The 16,812-nt window shown below is 43.6% G+C and overlaps 21 non-coding genes across 21 annotated transcripts; 4 read left to right on the forward strand and 17 right to left on the reverse strand.

Moving 5' to 3' along the window:
- Nucleotides 1-229: 229 nt before the first annotated feature.
- TRNAT-CGU (transfer RNA threonine (anticodon CGU)) lies at nt 230-301 on the reverse strand. The gene has a single exon. It is a non-coding gene; the product is annotated as a tRNA-Thr (tRNA).
- A 546-nt stretch (nt 302-847) lies between these two features.
- On the reverse strand, nt 848-929 carry TRNAS-GCU (transfer RNA serine (anticodon GCU)). The gene has a single exon. It is a non-coding gene; the product is annotated as a tRNA-Ser (tRNA).
- Nucleotides 930-1,616: 687 nt separating this feature from the next.
- TRNAT-UGU (transfer RNA threonine (anticodon UGU)) lies at nt 1,617-1,688 on the reverse strand. Its single transcript has one exon. It is a non-coding gene; the product is annotated as a tRNA-Thr (tRNA).
- A 465-nt stretch (nt 1,689-2,153) lies between these two features.
- TRNAS-GCU (transfer RNA serine (anticodon GCU)) lies at nt 2,154-2,230 on the reverse strand. The gene has a single exon. It is a non-coding gene; the product is annotated as a tRNA-Ser (tRNA).
- A 480-nt stretch (nt 2,231-2,710) lies between these two features.
- TRNAI-UAU (transfer RNA isoleucine (anticodon UAU)) lies at nt 2,711-2,805 on the forward strand. The gene is made up of 2 exons: nt 2,711-2,748; nt 2,770-2,805. It is a non-coding gene; the product is annotated as a tRNA-Ile (tRNA).
- Nucleotides 2,806-4,291: 1,486 nt separating this feature from the next.
- On the reverse strand, nt 4,292-4,363 carry TRNAT-CGU (transfer RNA threonine (anticodon CGU)). Its single transcript has one exon. It is a non-coding gene; the product is annotated as a tRNA-Thr (tRNA).
- Nucleotides 4,364-4,909: 546 nt separating this feature from the next.
- Nucleotides 4,910-4,991, reverse strand: TRNAS-GCU (transfer RNA serine (anticodon GCU)). Its single transcript has one exon. It is a non-coding gene; the product is annotated as a tRNA-Ser (tRNA).
- A 687-nt stretch (nt 4,992-5,678) lies between these two features.
- On the reverse strand, nt 5,679-5,750 carry TRNAT-UGU (transfer RNA threonine (anticodon UGU)). The gene has a single exon. It is a non-coding gene; the product is annotated as a tRNA-Thr (tRNA).
- Nucleotides 5,751-6,215: 465 nt separating this feature from the next.
- On the reverse strand, nt 6,216-6,292 carry TRNAS-GCU (transfer RNA serine (anticodon GCU)). Its single transcript has one exon. It is a non-coding gene; the product is annotated as a tRNA-Ser (tRNA).
- A 480-nt stretch (nt 6,293-6,772) lies between these two features.
- On the forward strand, nt 6,773-6,867 carry TRNAI-UAU (transfer RNA isoleucine (anticodon UAU)). Its single transcript has 2 exons — nt 6,773-6,810; nt 6,832-6,867. It is a non-coding gene; the product is annotated as a tRNA-Ile (tRNA).
- Nucleotides 6,868-8,353: 1,486 nt separating this feature from the next.
- On the reverse strand, nt 8,354-8,425 carry TRNAT-CGU (transfer RNA threonine (anticodon CGU)). Its single transcript has one exon. It is a non-coding gene; the product is annotated as a tRNA-Thr (tRNA).
- Nucleotides 8,426-8,971: 546 nt separating this feature from the next.
- On the reverse strand, nt 8,972-9,053 carry TRNAS-GCU (transfer RNA serine (anticodon GCU)). Its single transcript has one exon. It is a non-coding gene; the product is annotated as a tRNA-Ser (tRNA).
- Nucleotides 9,054-9,740: 687 nt separating this feature from the next.
- On the reverse strand, nt 9,741-9,812 carry TRNAT-UGU (transfer RNA threonine (anticodon UGU)). The gene has a single exon. It is a non-coding gene; the product is annotated as a tRNA-Thr (tRNA).
- A 465-nt stretch (nt 9,813-10,277) lies between these two features.
- TRNAS-GCU (transfer RNA serine (anticodon GCU)) lies at nt 10,278-10,354 on the reverse strand. The gene has a single exon. It is a non-coding gene; the product is annotated as a tRNA-Ser (tRNA).
- Nucleotides 10,355-10,834: 480 nt separating this feature from the next.
- TRNAI-UAU (transfer RNA isoleucine (anticodon UAU)) lies at nt 10,835-10,929 on the forward strand. Its single transcript has 2 exons — nt 10,835-10,872; nt 10,894-10,929. It is a non-coding gene; the product is annotated as a tRNA-Ile (tRNA).
- Nucleotides 10,930-12,407: 1,478 nt separating this feature from the next.
- On the reverse strand, nt 12,408-12,479 carry TRNAT-CGU (transfer RNA threonine (anticodon CGU)). Its single transcript has one exon. It is a non-coding gene; the product is annotated as a tRNA-Thr (tRNA).
- A 546-nt stretch (nt 12,480-13,025) lies between these two features.
- Nucleotides 13,026-13,107, reverse strand: TRNAS-GCU (transfer RNA serine (anticodon GCU)). The gene has a single exon. It is a non-coding gene; the product is annotated as a tRNA-Ser (tRNA).
- A 687-nt stretch (nt 13,108-13,794) lies between these two features.
- On the reverse strand, nt 13,795-13,866 carry TRNAT-UGU (transfer RNA threonine (anticodon UGU)). The gene has a single exon. It is a non-coding gene; the product is annotated as a tRNA-Thr (tRNA).
- A 465-nt stretch (nt 13,867-14,331) lies between these two features.
- TRNAS-GCU (transfer RNA serine (anticodon GCU)) lies at nt 14,332-14,408 on the reverse strand. Its single transcript has one exon. It is a non-coding gene; the product is annotated as a tRNA-Ser (tRNA).
- A 480-nt stretch (nt 14,409-14,888) lies between these two features.
- Nucleotides 14,889-14,983, forward strand: TRNAI-UAU (transfer RNA isoleucine (anticodon UAU)). The gene is made up of 2 exons: nt 14,889-14,926; nt 14,948-14,983. It is a non-coding gene; the product is annotated as a tRNA-Ile (tRNA).
- A 1,492-nt stretch (nt 14,984-16,475) lies between these two features.
- Nucleotides 16,476-16,547, reverse strand: TRNAT-CGU (transfer RNA threonine (anticodon CGU)). The gene has a single exon. It is a non-coding gene; the product is annotated as a tRNA-Thr (tRNA).
- Nucleotides 16,548-16,812: the final 265 nt, after the last annotated feature.

A 16,812-nucleotide genomic window follows, 5' to 3' on the forward strand; every position in this document is an offset into this window, starting at 1 on the left:
CTCCGTTGCATTGTGAACTTGAACAGTCTTTTCACCAAAGCAGCTACATGCGACATTGCAAGGTTTTTGTCAGTCTTTGCCTGAAAACATTAGGCCTTCCTCTCGAACTCTATTTCACTCCTTCTGTGGAAGACTTCAATTATGAGGATTTATCCCGTCATAAAAGGTTCTCTGTAGATGGTGCAACTCTGGCTTCTCTTCCCCGTGCTTTTTGAAAATAATCCGCCCGAGGCCCTGATGAGGTTTGAACTCATGACCCCTGGTTTACGAGACCAGTGCTCTGCCTCTGAGCTACAAGGCCACCTATTGCTTGCTCACAGCCAACAACAGAAAGTGCAAAGAAACCATGGGTTATACCTAGGTAGATCTCCAGGCATATGAATTTCTGGTTGTGTAAAAATGGCTGTATATCTCTGCATGTGTTCAGTACGTCATCATACATCTGATTTGCGAAAGCGTGTGTGCTTATGTTGGTGATACATTGTCGGTATGCGTTTGAGTATGTACTTTTATGGGTATGTATGTATTGAGTAGGATGCTGAACAGGTTCATGAGTTTAGATAGCAGGTCAGAATGATGGCAAAAGGAACATGTAAAAGGCAGACAACTAAAAGAAAAAAGAATTTGGGATGTAAGCTTGGGAATTTACTAACTGCGCTGATTTTGGCTCCTATAATAGTAAAGAATGGAAACCTACGAGGAAAGTCTTTGACTAATTTCATTCTCCGCCTGCACCAATGAACTTATTTTTAGATCTCTATTTCCATATCTGTACTCATTCCTGTCTTTCACAGGGAGGTTGAAAGACTTTGGTCTATGTTTAAATGCAGACTATAAAGAAAGAATACGACGAAGGTGGGATTCGAACCCACGCGTGCAGAGCACAATGGATTAGCAGTCCATCGCCTTAACCACTCGGCCACCTCGTCTGTTTGGGAACGGTGCTCGAGTCCCATGCTTAAAGAAGAGATAAAACAATGGTGGTTCAAAGTCAGTGAAAAATAGATCATGTTTGTCATAGTAGAAACAAGATCGTTGACTCGTTCTTCCTTACCCGGCCATTGATAGATAAACACATCAAGTTGAAGTTCAGAAAAATATAACAAGAGCTCCTGGAGGGTTCACAACACTAATCCAGAGGAAGGTGCTTGAGCTTCCGTATGGCACACCATTAGTAGTAAAACCAGCATAACGCAAGCTCCAGTTTCCCAGTGTTTGGCATCATTCAACGTTTCCAGCCAAGATCAAAGTTCAGATGCTGCTGCTTCCTGTGATGTCATTGAATTTAAATAGTGAGTGATGGCAATAACCCTTTTCCAATTAAATTTTGCCACATCAACGTCCCTGAAAATAGAGAAAGGCGTGCAACCCAGAACCGCTGTACTGTTCAATAGAGTAAGGGCTTCACCGTGATCATCTGCATCTGTCATCACAAGATTATCAAGGTCTTTTTCTTGAAGAAATTAGGTCCAGAAAGCCGACCTTCCCCACAGACTATTCAGACACCTTGCGCTTGTGGCTTTGTTATAGGCCCGAATCCATTGGTAAAAGGTTGCACAGGTACAATGTGCAATATCAGTTCCTATTCAACAATGTTCAAGAAAATTACCATTTGGAGGCCCTGATGAGGATCGAACTCACGACCCCTGGTTCACAAGACCAGTGCTCTGCCACTGAGCTACAGAGCCCCTCAGGTTATGACGCATAACAGCAACACAACGAGCACACAACATGATGTTTACTGGGTAGACATATTTGAAGGGTGTGTGAGAATGTATGTATATGATTGTGATTTGACCTGTTTTTTTCTGGCCGATTTTTTGAGGAGCAGCTAATTTGTGCGTATTCCGCGCAATTTTAGGGTGACTAATGAGGAGATGTGATGCGTGAAAGTTGAAAAAAACATGTACATGGCAGCAGAGAGACAATATGGATATTACCTTTGCTTTTTTAAATTTCTATCCGGATTCTGGCTCAAAGGGTAGTCAAGCACAGCAGATTGCATTCCTGCCAGTAACACGACAACCTTGTTTGTGTCCTTCTTAATCAACTAACATGCATATTTTCACTTTTGTCTGTATGTTCTTTGAAAGCCAATGGCAATGGTGCTTAGAGCAATGCAGATGTTTAAAAAAGATTTCAAAAGTTAAAATCGACGAAGGTGGGATTCGAACCCACGCGTGTACAGCAGATTAGCAGTCCATCGCCTTAACCACTCGGCCACCTCGTCTACAGGGATTATGTTAGGCATTCAAGTCTTTACAGGTAATAACACAAACATCTTCAAAATAGAACCACAATGCGTTCCTTGTTGAGGTACATCCAGCCGTTTGCAGGAAAACTGCCTCACTTGCTGTTGAGAAAAATTCATCAAAGTCCTGGGGTGTTTATAGGCATCGCCAAGATGACATTGGGAGGTGTTTCAATTGACACGTGTTGAATATGAGGAAGAGCATCATGCTGGCTCCAGTGGCACTGCCTGCAGCATGACAAAAATGTAGAAGGGACATTTGACTGCACCATTGGCTGAACATCAGTGGCAAAGTGTATATCAGGCTAAAAGGTAAGCTCCAGTGGCACAATATGGGCACTACAAGGCACCCATAATTTGGTGTCAGCTAAAAAGACAATGCCAGAGCTTGTGGGTGCGTTTGTACACTTGTGTGTGTGTTTGTGGGTGTAGTTTCATGTCGAAAACCAAAACACAGCAGCTCCAGTGGCGCAATCGGTTAGCGCGCGGTACTTATACAGCAGTACATGCAGTGAGCAATGCCGAGGTTGTGAGTTCAAGCCTCACCTGGAGCAACTTTGGAACTTTTTACTAATTCACCTCAAAACTGAATTATTGAACCAATACATGTTCTGGACATTTTTTGGTTCACCTCAAGGTTTCCTTGATTGTCAGTTAATGTTGTATGACAGCTCCTCTGCCTTTTAGACATGGAATACTCATTGCAAGTTATTTATGGGGTGTTTGCGCTTTAAATACAGCTACGGAGGGTTTTTGAAAATAGAACAGAAAATAAAAAATGTCAACTGTTATTATACTCCATTTTCTGCTGAGCACCACTTACGGAAGACATTTGTAAAGGTAGAAAAAGGGTTACTGGAGTAGGATCCAGGAGACAATATCAACTTACAAAGATTAATGTTGTCTATTTACTGCATTATCGCCTTTGAAGCAAACCTCTGAGAATAAATACCCTTTCACTAATCAGGCAGTCACTTTGATAAAATCAAGCAGAACAAGGATGCTGATAGGAACTCGCCTCATTTGCATATGGGCTAGGGCTTCTGGGAGCCATGAGAATTAGGAGTTGAAGGTTTTGCAGATCGAGATTGCTAAAGGGCTGGGCATTTGCACAGACCTCTCCATGCCTGATTGGTGCCGAAGGTTAGTTGCAAGTGGTCCCCTGCTCACCCTACCTTACACAGGGCCATGCCCAGTTAGGCCCCTCAGGGCTAGGCCCGGCAGGGCTAAGCCCGGCGTTTGTCAGGCGAAGTGCCTGGACCCCTGCTCCTCATACCTCAGAATCTGGTCTAGCTATTGCAGACATAGGGAATGGTGCTTATATCCCATTGACAGCGCCCACAAGCTGCATACTAATAGCCAATGATGTGTGAATGCGGTCAGGGTAGCAGACATATAGAACAATTGGGTGGGTTCGCTTCCGAACTGGATGCACAGGAGCAGGAGAGAATGGCTGTTGGCGATGTATGCAACTTGCTCTGCGTGAACACATCTACCGACCCCTTCCCCTACACACACGGGCACATACACACACACACACACATAGCCATTGGAGCTATGCAGAGCTAATCAGAAAGATTGGTAATCATTAGAACATGAAAGATATGTGTTCATTTTTTATTAAACTTGTGGACTCCCGCAGAAACGGAGGGACTCACATCTCTAATTGAGGCTTGCTTACCTCTATACAAATGTGTTTGCTGGCTGTCTTTCTTCAACTGGTATGTGCGGTTGTGTCTGTCTTTGTCTTTCAACACGCCTGGCACGTTTACATTATCAAAGAGATGATTGTATGGAGATGGGGAACACCCCTCCGTTGCATTGTGAACTTGAACAGTCTTTTCACCAAAGCAGCTACATGCGACATTGCAAGGTTTTTGTCAGTCTTTGCCTGAAAACATTAGGCCTTCCTCTCGAACTCTATTTCACTCCTTCTGTGGAAGACTTCAATTATGAGGATTTATCCCGTCATAAAAGGTTCTCTGTAGATGGTGCAACTCTGGCTTCTCTTCCCCGTGCTTTTTGAAAATAATCCGCCCGAGGCCCTGATGAGGTTTGAACTCATGACCCCTGGTTTACGAGACCAGTGCTCTGCCTCTGAGCTACAAGGCCACCTGCTGCTTGCTCACAGCCAACAACAGAAAGTGCAAAGAAACCATGGGTTATACCTAGGTAGATCTCCAGGCATATGAATTTCTGGTTGTGTAAAAATGGCTGTATATCTCTGCATGTGTTCAGTACGTCATCATACATCTGATTTGCGAAAGCGTGTGTGCTTATGTTGGTGATACATTGTCGGTATGCGTTTGAGTATGTACTTTTATGGGTATGTATGTATTGAGTAGGATGCTGAACAGGTTCATGAGTTTAGATAGCAGGTCAGAATGATGGCAAAAGGAACATGTAAAAGGCAGACAACTAAAAGAAAAAAGAATTTGGGATGTAAGCTTGGGAATTTACTAACTGCGCTGATTTTGGCTCCTATAATAGTAAAGAATGGAAACCTACGAGGAAAGTCTTTGACTAATTTCATTCTCCGCCTGCACCAATGAACTTATTTTTACATCTCTATTTCCATATCTGTACTCATTCCTGTCTTTCACAGGGAGGTTGAAAGACTTTGGTCTATGTTTAAATGCAGACTATAAAGAAAGAATACGACGAAGGTGGGATGCGAACCCACGCGTGCAGAGCACAATGGATTAGCAGTCCATCGCCTTAACCACTCGGCCACCTCGTCTGTTTGGGAACGGTGCTCGAGTCCCATGCTTAAAGAAGAGATAAAACAATGGTGGTGCAAAGTCAGTGAAAAATAGATCATGTTTGTCATAGTAGAAACAAGATCGTTGACTCGTTCTTCCTTACCCGGCCATTGATAGATAAACACATCAAGTTGAAGTTCAGAAAAATATAACAAGAGCTCCTGGAGGGTTCACAACACTAATCCAGAGGAAGGTGCTTGAGCTTCCGTATGGCACACCATTGGTAGTAAAACCAGCATAACGCAAGCTCCAGTTTCCCAGTGTTTGGCATCATTCAACGTTTCCAGCCAAGATCAAAGTTCAGATGCTGCTGCTTCCTGTGATGTCATTGAATTTAAATGGTGAGTGATGGCAATAACCCTTTTCCAATTAAATTTTGCCACATCAACGTCCCTGAAAATAGAGAAAGGCGTGCAACCCAGAACCGCTGTACTGTTCAATAGAGTAAGGGCTTCACCGTGATCATCTGCATCTGTCATCACAAGATTATCAAGGTCTTTTTCTTGAAGAAATTAGGTCCAGAAAGCCGACCTTCCCCACAGACTATTCAGACACCTTGCGCTTGTGGCTTTGTTATAGGCCCGAATCCATTGGTAAAAGGTTGCACAGGTACAATGTGCAATATCAGTTCCTATTCAACAATGTTCAAGAAAATTACCATTTGGAGGCCCTGATGAGGATCGAACTCACGACCCCTGGTTTACAAGACCAGTGCTCTGCCACTGAGCTACAGAGCCCCTCAGGTTATGACGCATAACAGCAACACAACGAGCACACAACATGATGTTTACTGGGTAGACATATTTGAAGGGTGTGTGAGAATGTATGTATATGATTGTGATTTGACCTGTTTTTTTCTGGCCGATTTTTTGAGGAGCAGCTAATTTGTGCGTATTCCGCACAATTTTAGGGTGACTAATGAGGAGATGTGATGCGTGAAAGTTGAAAAAAACATGTACATGGCAGCAGAGAGACAATATGGATATTACCTTTGCTTTTTTAAATTTCTATCCGGATTCTGGCTCAAAGGGTAGTCAAGCACAGCAGATTGCATTCCTGCCAGTAACACGACAACCTTGTTTGTGTCCTTCTTAATCAACTAACATGCATATTTTCACTTTTGTCTGTATGTTCTTTGAAAGCCAATGGCAATGGTGCTTAGAGCAATGCAGATGTTTAAAAAAGATTTCAAAAGTTAAAATCGACGAAGGTGGGATTCGAACCCACGCGTGTACAGCAGATTAGCAGTCCATCGCCTTAACCACTCGGCCACCTCGTCTACAGGGATTATGTTAGGCATTCAAGTCTTTACAGGTAATAACACAAACATCTTCAAAATAGAACCACAATGCGTTCCTTGTTGAGGTACATCCAGCCGTTTGCAGGAAAACTGCCTCACTTGCTGTTGAGAAAAATTCATCAAAGTCCTGGGGTGTTTATAGGCATCGCCAAGATGACATTGGGAGGTGTTTCAATTGACACGTGTTGAATATGAGGAAGAGCATCATGCTGGCTCCAGTGGCACTGCCTGCAGCATGACAAAAATGTAGAAGGGACATTTGACTGCACCATTGGCTGAACATCAGTGGCAAAGTGTATATCAGGCTAAAAGGTAAGCTCCAGTGGCACAATATGGGCACTACAAGGCACCCATAATTTGGTGTCAGCTAAAAAGACAATGCCAGAGCTTGTGGGTGCGTTTGTACACTTGTGTGTGTGTTTGTGGGTGTAGTTTCATGTCGAAAACCAAAACACAGCAGCTCCAGTGGCGCAATCGGTTAGCGCGCGGTACTTATACAGCAGTACATGCAGTGAGCAATGCCGAGGTTGTGAGTTCAAGCCTCACCTGGAGCAACTTTGGAACTTTTTACTAATTCACCTCAAAACTGAATTATTGAACCAATACATGTTCTGGACATTTTTTGGTTCACCTCAAGGTTTCCTTGATTGTCAGTTAATGTTGTATGACAGCTCCTCTGCCTTTTAGACATGGAATACTCATTGCAAGTTATTTATGGGGTGTTTGCGCTTTAAATACAGCTACGGAGGGTTTTTGAAAATAGAACAGAAAATAAAAAATGTCAACTGTTATTATACTCCATTTTCTGCTGAGCACCACTTACGGAAGACATTTGTAAAGGTAGAAAAAGGGTTACTGGAGTAGGATCCAGGAGACAATATCAACTTACAAAGATTAATGTTGTCTATTTACTGCATTATCGCCTTTGAAGCAAACCTCTGAGAATAAATACCCTTTCACTAATCAGGCAGTCACTTTGATAAAATCAAGCAGAACAAGGATGCTGATAGGAACTCGCCTCATTTGCATATGGGCTAGGGCTTCTGGGAGCCATGAGAATTAGGAGTTGAAGGTTTTGCAGATCGAGATTGCTAAAGGGCTGGGCATTTGCACAGACCTCTCCATGCCTGATTGGTGCCGAAGGTTAGTTGCAAGTGGTCCCCTGCTCACCCTACCTTACACAGGGCCATGCCCAGTTAGGCCCCTCAGGGCTAGGCCCGGCAGGGCTAAGCCCGGCGTTTGTCAGGCGAAGTGCCTGGACCCCTGCTCCTCATACCTCAGAATCTGGTCTAGCTATTGCAGACATAGGGAATGGTGCTTATATCCCATTGACAGCGCCCACAAGCTGCATACTAATAGCCAATGATGTGTGAATGCGGTCAGGGTAGCAGACATATAGAACAATTGGGTGGGTTCGCTTCCGAACTGGATGCACAGGAGCAGGAGAGAATGGCTGTTGGCGATGTATGCAACTTGCTCTGCGTGAACACATCTACCGACCCCTTCCCCTACACACACGGGCACATACACACACACACACACATAGCCATTGGAGCTATGCAGAGCTAATCAGAAAGATTGGTAATCATTAGAACATGAAAGATATGTGTTCATTTTTTATTAAACTTGTGGACTCCCGCAGAAACGGAGGGACTCACATCTCTAATTGAGGCTTGCTTACCTCTATACAAATGTGTTTGCTGGCTGTCTTTCTTCAACTGGTATGTGCGGTTGTGTCTGTCTTTGTCTTTCAACACGCCTGGCACGTTTACATTATCAAAGAGATGATTGTATGGAGATGGGGAACACCCCTCCGTTGCATTGTGAACTTGAACAGTCTTTTCACCAAAGCAGCTACATGCGACATTGCAAGGTTTTTGTCAGTCTTTGCCTGAAAACATTAGGCCTTCCTCTCGAACTCTATTTCACTCCTTCTGTGGAAGACTTCAATTATGAGGATTTATCCCGTCATAAAAGGTTCTCTGTAGATGGTGCAACTCTGGCTTCTCTTCCCCGTGCTTTTTGAAAATAATCCGCCCGAGGCCCTGATGAGGTTTGAACTCATGACCCCTGGTTTACGAGACCAGTGCTCTGCCTCTGAGCTACAAGGCCACCTGCTGCTTGCTCACAGCCAACAACAGAAAGTGCAAAGAAACCATGGGTTATACCTAGGTAGATCTCCAGGCATATGAATTTCTGGTTGTGTAAAAATGGCTGTATATCTCTGCATGTGTTCAGTACGTCATCATACATCTGATTTGCGAAAGCGTGTGTGCTTATGTTGGTGATACATTGTCGGTATGCGTTTGAGTATGTACTTTTATGGGTATGTATGTATTGAGTAGGATGCTGAACAGGTTCATGAGTTTAGATAGCAGGTCAGAATGATGGCAAAAGGAACATGTAAAAGGCAGACAACTAAAAGAAAAAAGAATTTGGGATGTAAGCTTGGGAATTTACTAACTGCGCTGATTTTGGCTCCTATAATAGTAAAGAATGGAAACCTACGAGGAAAGTCTTTGACTAATTTCATTCTCCGCCTGCACCAATGAACTTATTTTTACATCTCTATTTCCATATCTGTACTCATTCCTGTCTTTCACAGGGAGGTTGAAAGACTTTGGTCTATGTTTAAATGCAGACTATAAAGAAAGAATACGACGAAGGTGGGATTCGAACCCACGCGTGCAGAGCACAATGGATTAGCAGTCCATCGCCTTAACCACTCGGCCACCTCGTCTGTTTGGGAGCGGTGCTCGAGTCCCATGCTTAAAGAAGAGATAAAACAATGGTGGTGCAAAGTCAGTGAAAAATAGATCATGTTTGTCATAGTAGAAACAAGATCGTTGACTCGTTCTTCCTTACCCGGCCATTGATAGATAAACACATCAAGTTGAAGTTCAGAAAAATATAACAAGAGCTCCTGGAGGGTTCACAACACTAATCCAGAGGAAGGTGCTTGAGCTTCCGTATGGCACACCATTAGTAGTAAAACCAGCATAACGCAAGCTCCAGTTTCCCAGTGTTTGGCATCATTCAACGTTTCCAGCCAAGATCAAAGTTCAGATGCTGCTGCTTCCTGTGATGTCATTGAATTTAAATGGTGAGTGATGGCAATAACCCTTTTCCAATTAAATTTTGCCACATCAACGTCCCTGAAAATAGAGAAAGGCGTGCAACCCAGAACCGCTGTACTGTTCAATAGAGTAAGGGCTTCACCGTGATCATCTGCATCTGTCATCACAAGATTATCAAGGTCTTTTTCTTGAAGAAATTAGGTCCAGAAAGCCGACCTTCCCCACAGACTATTCAGACACCTTGCGCTTGTGGCTTTGTTATAGGCCCGAATCCATTGGTAAAAGGTTGCACAGGTACAATGTGCAATATCAGTTCCTATTCAACAATGTTCAAGAAAATTACCATTTGGAGGCCCTGATGAGGATCGAACTCACGACCCCTGGTTTACAAGACCAGTGCTCTGCCACTGAGCTACAGAGCCCCTCAGGTTATGACGCATAACAGCAACACAACGAGCACACAACATGATGTTTACTGGGTAGACATATTTGAAGGGTGTGTGAGAATGTATGTATATGATTGTGATTTGACCTGTTTTTTTCTGGCCGATTTTTTGAGGAGCAGCTAATTTGTGCGTATTCCGCGCAATTTTAGGGTGACTAATGAGGAGATGTGATGCGTGAAAGTTGAAAAAAACATGTACATGGCAGCAGAGAGACAATATGGATATTACCTTTGCTTTTTTAAATTTCTATCCGGATTCTGGCTCAAAGGGTAGTCAAGCACAGCAGATTGCATTCCTGCCAGTAACACGACAACCTTGTTTGTGTCCTTCTTAATCAACTAACATGCATATTTTCACTTTTGTCTGTATGTTCTTTGAAAGCCAATGGCAATGGTGCTTAGAGCAATGCAGATGTTTAAAAAAGATTTCAAAAGTTAAAATCGACGAAGGTGGGATTCGAACCCACGCGTGTACAGCAGATTAGCAGTCCATCGCCTTAACCACTCGGCCACCTCGTCTACAGGGATTATGTTAGGCATTCAAGTCTTTACAGGTAATAACACAAACATCTTCAAAATAGAACCACAATGCGTTCCTTGTTGAGGTACATCCAGCCGTTTGCAGGAAAACTGCCTCACTTGCTGTTGAGAAAAATTCATCAAAGTCCTGGGGTGTTTATAGGCATCGCCAAGATGACATTGGGAGGTGTTTCAATTGACACGTGTTGAATATGAGGAAGAGCATCATGCTGGCTCCAGTGGCACTGCCTGCAGCATGACAAAAATGTAGAAGGGACATTTGACTGCACCATTGGCTGAACATCAGTGGCAAAGTGTATATCAGGCTAAAAGGTAAGCTCCAGTGGCACAATATGGGCACTACAAGGCACCCATAATTTGGTGTCAGCTAAAAAGACAATGCCAGAGCTTGTGGGTGCTTTTGTACACTTGTGTGTGTGTTTGTGGGTGTAGTTTCATGTCGAAAACCAGAACACAGCAGCTCCAGTGGCGCAATCGGTTAGCGCGCGGTACTTATACAGCAGTACATGCAGTGAGCAATGCCGAGGTTGTGAGTTCAAGCCTCACCTGGAGCAACTTTGGAACTTTTTACTAATTCACCTCAAAACTGAATTATTGAACCAATAAATGTTCTGGACATTTTTTGGTTCACCTCAAGGTTTCCTTGATTGTCAGTTAATGTTGTATGACAGCTCCTCTGCCTTTTAGACATGGAATACTCATTGCAAGTTATTTATGGGGTGTTTGCGCTTTAAATACAGCTACGGAGGGTTTTTGAAAATAGAACAGAAAATAAAAAATGTCAACTGTCATTATACTCCATTTTCTGCTGAGCACCACTTACGGAAGACATTTGTAAAGGTAGAAAAAGGGTTACTGGAGTAGGATCCAGGAGACAATATCAACTTACAAAGATTAATGTTGTCTATTTACTGCATTATCGCCTTTGAAGCAAACCTCTGAGAATAAATACCCTTTCACTAATCAGGCAGTCACTTTGATAAAATCAAGCAGAACAAGGATGCTGATAGGAACTCGCCTCATTTGCATATGGGCTAGGGCTTCTGGGAGCCATGAGAATTAGGAGTTGAAGGTTTTGCAGATCGAGATTGCTAAAGGGCTGGGCATTTGCACAGACCTCTCCATGCCTGATTGGTGCCGAAGGTTAGTTGCAAGTGGTCCCCTGCTCACCCTACCTTACACAGGGCCATGCCCAGTTAGGCCCCTCAGGGCTAGGCCCGGCAGGGCTAAGCCCGGCGTTTGTCAGGCGAAGTGCCTGGACCCCTGCTCCTCATACCTCAGAATCTGGTCTAGCTATTGCAGACATAGGGAATGGTGCTTATATCCCATTGACAGCGCCCACAAGCTGCATACTAATAGCCAATGATGTGTGAATGCGGTCAGGGTAGCAGACATATAGAACAATTGGGTGGGTTCGCTTCCGAACTGGATGCACAGGAGCGGGAGAGAATGGCTGTTGGCGATGTATGCAACTTGCTCTGCGTGAACACATCTACCGACCCCTTCCCCTACACACACGGGCACATACACACACACACACACATAGCCATTGGAGCTATGCAGAGCTAATCAGAAAGATTGGTAATCATTAGAACATGAAAGATATGTGTTAATTTTTTATTAAACTTGTGGACTCCCGCAGAAACGGAGGGACTCACATCTCTAATTGAGGCTTGCTTACCTCTATACAAATGTGTTTGCTGGCTGTCTTTCTTCAACTGGTATGTGCGGTTGTGTCTGTCTTTGTCTTTCAACACGCCTGGCACGTTTACATTATCAAAGAGATGATTGTATGGAGATGGGGAACACCCCTCCGTTGCATTGTGAACTTGAACAGTCTTTTCACCAAAGCAGCTACATGCAAGGTTTTTGTCAGTCTTTGCCTGAAAACATTAGGCCTTCCTCTCGAACTCTATTTCACTCCTTCTGTGGAAGACTTCAATTATGAGGATTTATCCCGTCATAAAAGGTTCTCTGTAGATGGTCCAACTCTGGCTTCTCTTCCCCGTGCTTTTTGAAAATAATCCGCCCAAGGCCCTGATGAGGTTTGAACTCATGACCCCTGGTTTACGAGACCAGTGCTCTGCCACTGAGCTACAAGGCCACCTGCTGCTTGCTCACAGCCAACAACAGAAAGTGCAAAGAAACCATGGGTTTTACCTAGGTAGATCTCCAGGTATATGAATTTCTGGTTGTGTAAAAATGGCTGTATATCTCTGCATGTGTTCAGTACGTCATCATACATCTGATTTGCGAAAGCGTGTGTGCTTATGTTGGTGATACATTGTCGGTATGCGTTTGAGTATGTACTTTTACGGGTATGTATGTATTGAGTAGGATGCTGAACAGGTTCATGAGTTTAGATAGCAGGTCAGAATGATGGCAAAAGGAACATGTAAAAGGCAGACAACTAAAAGAAAAAAGAATTTGGGATGTAAGCTTGGGAATTTACTAACTGCGCTGATTTTGGCTCCTATAATAGTAAAGAATGGAAACCTACGAGGAAAGTCTTTGACTAATTTCATTCTCCGCCTGCACCAATGAACTTATTTTTACATCTCTATTTCCATATCTGTACTCATTCCTGTCTTTCACAGGGAGGTTGAAAGACTTTGGTCTATGTTTAAATGCAGACTATAAAGAAAAAATACGACAAAGGTGGGATTCGAACCCACGCGTGCAGAGCACAATGGATTAGCAGTCCATCGCCTTAACCACTCGGCCACCTCGTCTGTTTGGGAACGGTGCTCGAGTCCCATGCTTAAAGAAGAGATAAAACAATGGTGGTGCAAAGTCAGTGAAAAATAGATCATGTTTGTCATAGTAGAAACAAGATCGTTGACTCGTTCTTCCTTACCCGGCCATTGATAGATAAACACATCAAGTTGAAGTTCAGAAAAATATAACAAGAGCTCCTGGAGGGTTCACAACACTAATCCAGAGGAAGGTGCTTGAGCTTCCGTATGGCACACCATTAGTAGTAAAACCAGCATAACGCAAGCTCCAGTTTCCCAGTGTTTGGCATCATTCAACGTTTCCAGCCAAGATCAAAGTTCAGATGCTGCTGCTTCCTGTGATGTCATTGAATTTAAATAGTGAGTGATGGCAATAACCCTTTTCCAATTAAATTTTGCCACATCAACGTCCCTGAAAATAGAGAAAGGCGTGCAACCCAGAACCGCTGTACTGTTCAATAGAGTAAGGGCTTCACCGTGATCATCTGCATCTGTCATCACAAGATTATCAAGGTCTTTTTCTTGAAGAAATTAGGTCCAGAAAGCCGACCTTCCCCACAGACTATTCAGACACCTTGCGCTTGTGGCTTTGTTATAGGCCCGAATCCATTGGTAAAAGGTTGCACAGGTACAATGTGCAATATCAGTTCCTATTCAACAATGTTCAAGAAAATTACCATTTGGAGGCCCTGATGAGGATCGAACTCACGACCCCTGATTTACAAGACCAGTGCTCTGCCACTGAGCTACAGAGCCCCTCAGGTTATGACGCATAACAGCAACACAACGAGCACACAACATGATGTTTACTGGGTAGACATATTTGAAGGGTGTGTGAGAATGTATGTATATGATTGTGATTTGACCTGTTTTTTTCTGGCCGATTTTTTGAGGAGCAGCTAATTTGTGCGTATTCCGCACAATTTTAGGGTGACTAATGAGGAGATGTGATGCGTGAAAGTTGAAAAAAACATGTACATGGCAGCAGAGAGACAATATGGATAGTACCTTTGCTTTTTTAAATTTCTATCCGGATTCTGGCTCAAAGGGTAGTCAAGCACAGCAGATTGCATTCCTGCCAGTAACACGACAACCTTGTTTGTGTCCTTCTTAATCAACTAACATGCATATTTTCACTTTTGTCTGTATGTTCTTTGAAAGCCAATGGCAATGGTGCTTAGAGCAATGCAGATGTTTAAAAAAGATTTCAAAAGTTAAAATCGACGAAGGTGGGATTCGAACCCACGCGTGTACAGCAGATTAGCAGTCCATCGCCTTAACCACTCGGCCACGTCGTCTACAGGGATTATGTTAGGCATTCAAGTCTTTACAGGTAATAACACAAACATCTTCAAAATAGAACCACAATGCGTTCCTTGTTGAGGTACATCCAGCCGTTTGCAGGAAAACTGCCTCACTTGCTGTTGAGAAAAATTCATCAAAGTCCTGGGGTGTTTATAGGCATCGCCAAGATGACATTGGGAGGTGTTTCAATTGACACGTGTTGAATATGAGGAAGAGCATCATGCTGGCTCCAGTGGCACTGCCTGCAGCATGACAAAAATGTAGAAGGGACATTTGACTGCACCATTGGCTGAACATCAGTGGCAAAGTGTATATCAGGCTAAAAGGTAAGCTCCAGTGGCACAATATGGGCACTACAAGGCACCCATAATTTGGTGTCAGCTAAAAAGACAATGCCAGAGCTTGTGGGTGCTTTTGTACACTTGTGTGTGTGTTTGTGGGTGTAGTTTCATGTCGAAAACCAAAACACAGCAGCTCCAGTGGCGCAATCGGTTAGCGCGCGGTACTTATACAGCAGTACATGCAGTGAGCAATGCCGAGGTTGTGAGTTCAAGCCTCACCTGGAGCAACTTTGGAACTTTTTACTAATTCACCTCAAAACTGAATTATTGAACCAATACATGTTCTGGACATTTTTTGGTTTACCTCAAGGTTTCCTTGATTGTCAGTTAATGTTGTATGACAGCTCCTCTGCCTTTTAGACATGGAATACTCATTGCAAGTTATTTATGGGGTGTTTGCGCTTTAAATACAGCTACGGAGGGTTTTTGAAAATAGAACAGAAAATAAAAAATGTCAACTGTTATTATACTCCATTTTCTGCTGAGCACCACTTACGGAAGACATTTGTAAAGGTAGAAAAAGGGTTACTGGAGTAGGATCCAGGAGACAATATCAACTTACAAAGAATAATGTTGTCTATTTACTGCATTATCGCCTTTGAAGCAAACCTCTGAGAATAAATACCCTTTCACTAATCAGGCAGTCACTTTGATAAAATCAAGCAGAACAAGGATGCTGATAGGAACTCGCCTCATTTGCATATGGGCTAGGGCTTCTGGGAGCCATGAGAATTAGGAGTTGAAGGTTTTGCAGATCGAGATTGCTAAAGGGCTGGGCATTTGCACAGACCTCTCCATGCCTGATTGGTGCCGAAGGTTAGTTGCAAGTGGTCCCCTGCTCACCCTACCTTACACAGGGCCATGCCCAGTTAGGCCCCTCAGGGCTAGGCCCGGCAGGGCTAAGCCCGGCGTTTGTCAGGGGAAGTGGAAGTGCCTGGACCCCTGCTCATCATACCTCAGAATCTGGTCTAGCTATTGCAGACATGGGGAATGGTGCTTATATCCCATTGACAGCGCCCACAAGCTGCATACTAATAGCCAATGATGTGTGAATGCGGTCAGGGTAGCAGACATATAGAACAATTGGGTGGGTTCGCTTCCGAACTGGATGCACAGGAGCAGGAGGGAATGGCTGTTGGCGATGTATGCAACTTGCTCTGCGTGAACACATCTACCCACCCCTTCCCCTACACACACGGGCACATACACACACACACACACATAGCCATTGGAGCTATGCAGAGCTAATCAGAAAGATTGGTAATCATTAGAACATGAAAGATATGTGTTCATTTTTTATTAAACTTGTGGACTCCCGCAGAAACGGAGGGACTCACATCTCTAATTGAGGCTTGCTTACCTCTATACAAATGTGTTTGCTGGCTGTCTTTCTTCAACTGGTATGTGCGGTTGTGTCTGTCTTTGTCTTTCAACACGCCTGGCACGTTTACATTATCAAAGAGATGATTGTATGGAGATGGGGAACACCCCTCCGTTGCATTGTGAACTTGAACAGTCTTTTCACCAAAGCAGCTACATGCGACATTGCAAGGTTTTTGTCAGTCTTTGCCTGAAAACATTAGGCCTTCCTCTCGAACTCTATTTCACTCCTTCTGTGGAAGACTTCAATTATGAGGATGCATCCCGTCATAAAAGGTTCTCTGTAGATGGTGCAACTCTGGCTTCTCTTCCCCGTGCTTATTGAAAATAATCCGCCTGAGGCCCTGATGAGGCTTGAACTCATGAACCCTGGTTTACGAGACCAGTGCTCTGCCACTGAGCTACAAGGCCACCTGCTGCTTGCTTACAGCCAACAACAGAAAGTGCAAAGAAACCATGGGTTTTACCTAGGTAGATCTCCAGGTATATGAATTTCTGGTTGTGTAAAAATGGCTGTATATCTCTGCATGTGTTCAGTACGTCATCATACATCTGATTTGCGAAAGCGTGTGTGCTTATGTTGGTGATACATTGTCGGTATGCGTTTGAGTATGTACTTTTACGGGTATGTATGTATTGAGTAGGATGCTGAACAGGTTCATGAGTTTAGATAGCA

This window comes from Ambystoma mexicanum, chromosome 13, assembly GCF_040938575.1.
Source record: "Ambystoma mexicanum isolate Mex_15411 chromosome 13, UKY_AmexF1_1, whole genome shotgun sequence".
Lineage (NCBI taxonomy): Eukaryota > Metazoa > Chordata > Amphibia > Caudata > Ambystomatidae > Ambystoma > Ambystoma mexicanum.